The sequence below is a fragment of the Pyrus communis genome, chromosome 1, assembly GCF_041283825.1.
Source record: "Pyrus communis isolate YQ-2024b chromosome 1, ASM4128382v1, whole genome shotgun sequence".
Taxonomy (NCBI): domain Eukaryota; kingdom Viridiplantae; phylum Streptophyta; class Magnoliopsida; order Rosales; family Rosaceae; genus Pyrus; species Pyrus communis.
The window spans coordinates 8929294-8935594 of record NC_142565.1 but is presented as its reverse complement, the minus strand read 5'-3'; the positions used below and the strand labels follow the sequence as shown (position 1 = coordinate 8935594).

The following is a 6301-nucleotide window of genomic DNA, read 5'->3' as shown; positions in this document are numbered from 1 at the left end:
GTTAATCATTACTGAAGATGTCGTTGGTTATCAATACACTGATGTTAGTCCAAACTGAAGGTTTGTTGACGAAGTTAGGGAAGTCAGCGGTTTCTCAGAGTATGAGAGATGTTCGTGTATAGCAATATTTTGCGTGGGGCATTTGTGTGTTGAGTTGAAGGTCTTTTTCACGTTGTCGACTCACTTCTACTTTAATTATAGGGGCAAGTTTCGTGATGACTAAGTATGCCGCAATAAAGTCCCACTAGACCTATACTTCCTTAACGTCTCTATGGATATCTCAACGTTTTCCTATCACTAGCCAAAACTAATCTACATGCGGCTTCAGCCAGTTTGATGAGAACTAGGACTCTGAACCTTTAGATACATTCCTTATCTTAATTAGCAACGAACTTTGATCCTTAGAATGATTTGAATCTTATCAAACCCATCCTGATCCTATATAGTTTTACTTTAATTAGGACTAGGCCGAACCATTACTTCACCTAACATGCCTTTTAAGAATCCTACTCTTGTTAGGAGTTGGTCGAATCCATCATGGGCTGGATACCATCTGGCCTAAAGGAATATCATTGGGCCGAGAATTAAATCCCATTGTGAATTATCCATCTTCGGTCCAAATCTAATATTTAGACCCATGCAGTACCATATCGGTATCAAATTGTCACTTTGAAGAAAATAGTTGACAATATTAAGTGACGTGTGTCATTATGTGATGTGTTTGATTCAGTTATATGTGGCCTCATTTGATGCATTAAGTTGTTAGTATAGCTAGAAGCCGTTAAGTAGTCTGTTAATAGTTTGTTCATAATGGTCCAGTGTATTGGGTTATTAGTATAACTAGAAGATATTAAGTAGTATGTTAATATTACCTCAGCTATGTTTTGTATAAATAGCTTATGAGCTATCTGTTCTAACTAAGAATCATTCAATCAATCTAGAAAAGCACGTTCATTCTTCTTTATTTTCCTCTTCTGTTTTTTCTTTCTACTTCTTCATCTTTGTCAATTCTTCATCGTTCTTTGATTTTTCTCAATGTAGTTAATATGGTATTAGAGCTTAATTAATACTAACATATTCCAAACATACTACTAACTAACTTCTATCTGTAACAACCCAATCCAACACATCACATAACAAGGTTGACACATGTCACTTAATAGACAAGAGCATTGGTTTACTTAAGGAATTTCATAACCCAACAAAACATCATAATTGATGCAACCATATTGATGATCTCCGCCACGGATATTCAGATGGACACTGAAATTGAGGTATGTTGACCGGCACCCAGAGGTTGACGAAGCCATAACATGGAAGTGATGTGTAAAAAGTACGAATAAATTAAAACCAAAGTCTAGACTTAAATTAAACTAAAAGTGAAAGTGTACAGTACGAGATAACCCTTATTACAAAAACATACAGTGTGAGATCATTGAGAGAAATGCAGTATTAGTATGAATATTTCCATCTTGGGTAGGATGGATATTACACGACTAACAGGAATTAAATTCGTACTTTGTCAGAAGTGGAGGTCATAATCTGCCAATAATCCCTCACTTGCCATAGAATCCAATTACTAAGTCTTAGAGCCTTCATGAAAAAGGCGGTGGACAGAAATGGCCTTGTTGTACCTCACTCTCGTCTTCAATGGGGTAGGTTGGTGCGCAAAATAGAAAGTGTGACTGGGCAAAAATAAAGCTTCACTAAAACTTTTATTTTTCGTAACTTAAAAACCTCTCACTATTAAACCCGTACAGTTTCCAAAATCATACCGCATATAATTATGAAAACCAAATAACTGTATAAAACAATTATTTGAAGGATATGGTCAACCGAAATATCTCAACATATGCTATATATGCTCATCAAAATATGCAAACACACAAGCCCATTTAGAAATTAGCTACATGAACATGTTGAGTATAATAATCTACGCTCTAGTACTACATACAAGTGAAGTAGGCGCTAAACATGTCACATACAAGTCCTAAAAGAAAAGTGCAACTAGTACATGCTGACACCTACAATGGATCCAATATGATATTAAAGGTGCAATATGAACATACACGAGAAATAGGTCCTGACCCGGACGAATACTATAATCACCAGTGTAAGCATGCACGATGAGTAGATAAATTATGTATGATCAAGCAGTCATAATTTTATAAGTGTCAACAATATTATATTTCTAAATAAAAATGCGGAATGATACAAAACATTCGTTAAAGCGAATATGGAAACTATATATACATAAAATATACGTTTGAAAACCAACCCCACTCACTGATACATAGTTGGTTCGTAGTTGCCTTGCTTGCTTGGCCTGTAAAATCCTTGAGATAAATCTCTCCTACATGGGAACCCACTATACTAAACAAGGCCGACGAGCGCCTGCACGCCTTGACATGCTCTTGGGTTGAACATGTTGTCACCGTTGGCCGAAATCTAGATTCCAGTCACCAGACATAATATTTTGTCGGCATTAACGAATATTCAATAAAAGAATGTACCTGCCATTACGTAATATGCTGACACCGTTAGAGAATATTCCATCACCGTGATTGAAGAAAACATGCTCGGAATTGATATTAGAGTATCAATAAATTGAGCTAACCTCGAAACACTTCATAATTATAGAAGTACGTGCTTTCAGGAAGAAAACCAGAAAACACCCCCACAATCGTCTAACCAACCGTTTGCTGCTCGCAAATTTCAAATCACTGTAGAATTGTACAAGTTTTTTTTTTTAGGAAAAAAACATCCTAAACCCAGTTGTATAACCGAGTATTGCTTGCTTACCTTTGAACACTTTCGAACTGTACAATTACTTATTTTTAGTAAGAAAAAACTTGCACAATTGTATAATCAACTGTGTGCTACTTACGAACTTCCAAACACTTTAGAACTGTACAAGTACTTGCTTTAAAACAAATCCGCATACTTATGTAAATAAACGTAATCGGAAAGCTTAAAGTTAAGCATGTATGTCAAAGACAATGTAGAAACCAAAGGATTCATAACTTCAACTAAAGAACACTAAGCGTCAACCAACACACAAAATAATAATAATAATAATAATAATAATAATTAAATAAATGAAATTGGAAACAATAACAAGGTAAAAATAGAAGCAGAAGCCCAAAGAACAAAAAGAAGAAGCGGAAGTCAATCTAAGCAAAAAAACGAACCCACAATAAAAAACGACAAATAAAGTTCAGTCTTAATATTTTGAATAACAGTGGCACAAAATATCATGCAAAACATATTTGAATGAGTCAGATATCTCTCTTGCCAAAAACAAAGGTGCGAGTTTAAGACTAAAGAAATTCAAGTAGTCTCATTGCATGATAGTCGTGTGATAAAGATTAAAATGTATTGTTTCTTCGACTCAAATTAAAGGTGTCATTGCTGAAACAATACATATAAAGTTTTTGCAGTTTATGGGGTTAAATTCAAAAGAAAACGTTTTCTAGCCACATTGAAGAGAGTAGAAGACTTTTACAGGGTGTGATGAGATTAAGTACTTCTCGTGTCTGCATACAGAGGGTTTATGCGAAGTAAGTGTTTTTATTTGATGACGAATTACTTCAAGTGCTTTGTTATTAATGGGGCAAGACGCCAGGATAAGTACACTTCCATGAGGTAGGTGTTTACTTAAAGATCTCCATCACCCAAAAATTACAGATAAAACATTCATATTTAATGCCACTAAATCCTGCACCAGTTGCCAAAGCCATGAACTCTTCTCGGCTCCGCTCCTTTCCTCCCGGGTTTTAAGTCATCATAGCCACATCAATTTGGGAGGTGCTCTTCATGGCGGTGCTAGTCTCTGGCATCACTGGAAGAAGTGCTTCCACAATAATCACTTTTCCATCGTCTGGAATAGCATTGTAACAATTTTTCAACAGTTGTTGGCAATGTTGGTCACTCCAATCGTGAAGTATCCACTACAAATTTATCCACAGATACATTGTAACCATTGTTTGTATAGCCTCAAGCTGAAAAGGAAAAAAGATTAACGCTCTAGAAATAAGAAAGCTAATTACCTTCATAAAAATGGCATCCCCAGATGGAACATTGCTAAACATGTCTCCTCCAACGTGTTGCACCCCTGAAAAGATAAATTAACTCCTATGTTAAGCAGCATGGCTTGTGCATATATAAAACTAAGAAGGAAGATGATTTTCGCACGCCTTTTTTCTTCGTTTGTACACCCCTGTTTATTTATGTCTCTTGATTCTCAAAGATATGTTCAATCCAAAGTCTAAACATAAGTGTGTAGGGAGAGGAAAATGGTCGATGTATGGAAATCACTTTCCAACTAAGTATTATGAATCAAATTAACTAAAGTGATCTTTACCAGGATATGAAGGGGGCATGTTTTAAGACATGAGGCAAGTCGTAATTAATACCCTTAATATGAGGATATTTAGAAGTGATTAGACTAAGAGTCACTCCCAAACCATCACCAACATCAACAAGTTGGGTAAGTTTCTCAAAACCCTTGTAGAGATGAAGTATCTTCTTCATGACAATAGTGGTGTGGTTAAACATTGCTGTGTTGAAAACTTGATTAAACCTGGGGTCTCAAGCCGGATACTCAAAAGCATGCGTGCCATGGACTCTGTTAAATGGAATTCCTCCTTCAGCAACTGCATCGTTCAGTTGGGACCTATCAATGTCAACGTGTAGCACCCACGTTAGAGTTAAAAAGATAAATTACTATTAAGTAGGCTAATTAGAAAAGGAAAAAAAAAAAAAAAAAAAACTAGAGAGACACCAATTTTTTTCACCAATAAGTTTCTTATTTCTTGTGAATACATAAGTTGTAAGTGATTCCAGAAATGAAACAAACGAAAAATTGCCAAATGAGTTTATACTACTCAATTTAACAAGAGTTGGATCATTAGCCGGCTAAAAATGAGTGATGGACTTGGAGAGAAGGCAAACACCCCTGGATAGCTACGCTTGCCGGCATTATTTCCTGTACTTTTTTGGGCAGACACAATTTTTTATTATTATTACTTTATATTAAGCAATTAGAACTTTTTGTTGATGAGCAAGATTGATATGAAAATTAATAAATGAATGTCGAAATAGAAAAATCTTTACATTTAACGAATATGGTACAACGGAGGGCTTATTCAAATTATTTTCTAATCCGTGCATAATAAGTAGAGTCATTTTGGTTTCTTTATCATATCGCTTTGCAAAAAATAGAGAAATGATTCACAGACTTTGGTACAATTGGAGTTTAGTTTGTGAACTAATTTTTTTTTAGTATTGTAACAAGTTCAAAGATTAATACTCACAAATATTTAATTTAAGGATCAAAGTTCTAATTAAACTAAAATTCATGATAATTGCTCTAATTCTCTCTATAATTTTACTAATTATGTGTATAAACAAAATATAGATGAATTAAAATAGAAGGGTTGAGACCATGATTAATTAGTAGGGGAAAAAGAGTAGAACTAAACAGACCAGCTGTCTAGGAAGACCTTGTCTTGAATCAATACCATCATGGGACCTAAAGAAACACCATCTTCATTAGTCACAAAGTAGCGGGAAACAGGGCCAAGGCTGTAGAGCCTCCGAGAATCAGACCCATCTTCTTCATTAGCAACAACAGAGCAGCTGAGAATAGAGTGACTGGCTAGGAGCCTTAGAATACGATCCAACATCATTGGTGCCTCAGGATTTCTGGTGCCACTGCCTATATGGGATGCAATCTCTGATAAAGAGAGCTTGGCACCAGGGCCGGATTTTGCTATGATGTCGAAAACGCCCAGCTCGATTGCTGATTGCATAGACATGGACAGCACAGAAGAAGACGCCAGCTGCATGGCATAGCAGAAGTTTTCCTCTTCTTCTAGCTGCAGGGCCATTGGACTGTCTATATTTGTATTGTGATGCTTAGTGCCACTTGAACGTGTTACTTGTCTTCCATATATATATATATATATATATATATATATATATATATATATATATATAATACTTTGCTTTCACTATAATATTAAAATTAATATGTTAAACTTACATTTCTTTTCATTTGTCTCCGTTTGCGTTTTATTAAATCAAACCCCTCCCCACCCCGCATCTCCACGTGGAACATTTATAAACATGTCAACTCCTGCATGTTGCACGCCTGAAAAACAAATAAAAAACTACTGTTGTATTGCATGGCTTAAATATTACATATATAATTAGTAATTAAAACTTAATTAATTATCAGGATAAGAACGAGCAAGTTATAAGAGCACTTCCACCGAGGGTAGGATAGGCCGGCACATTA

General features: G+C 35.4%; 1 pseudogene across 1 annotated transcript; it reads right to left on the bottom strand.

Annotated features, from left to right (window-relative positions):
* Positions 1 to 3585: 3585 nt before the first annotated feature.
* Positions 3586 to 5891, bottom strand: LOC137721340 (isoflavone 3'-O-methyltransferase 4-like; annotated as a pseudogene). Its single transcript, XR_015953759.1, has 4 exons — positions 5488 to 5891; positions 4364 to 4675; positions 4050 to 4131; positions 3586 to 3950 (listed from the first exon to the last, which is right to left on the bottom strand). The product of XR_015953759.1 is annotated as an isoflavone 3'-O-methyltransferase 4-like (transcript).
* Positions 5892 to 6301: the final 410 nt, after the last annotated feature.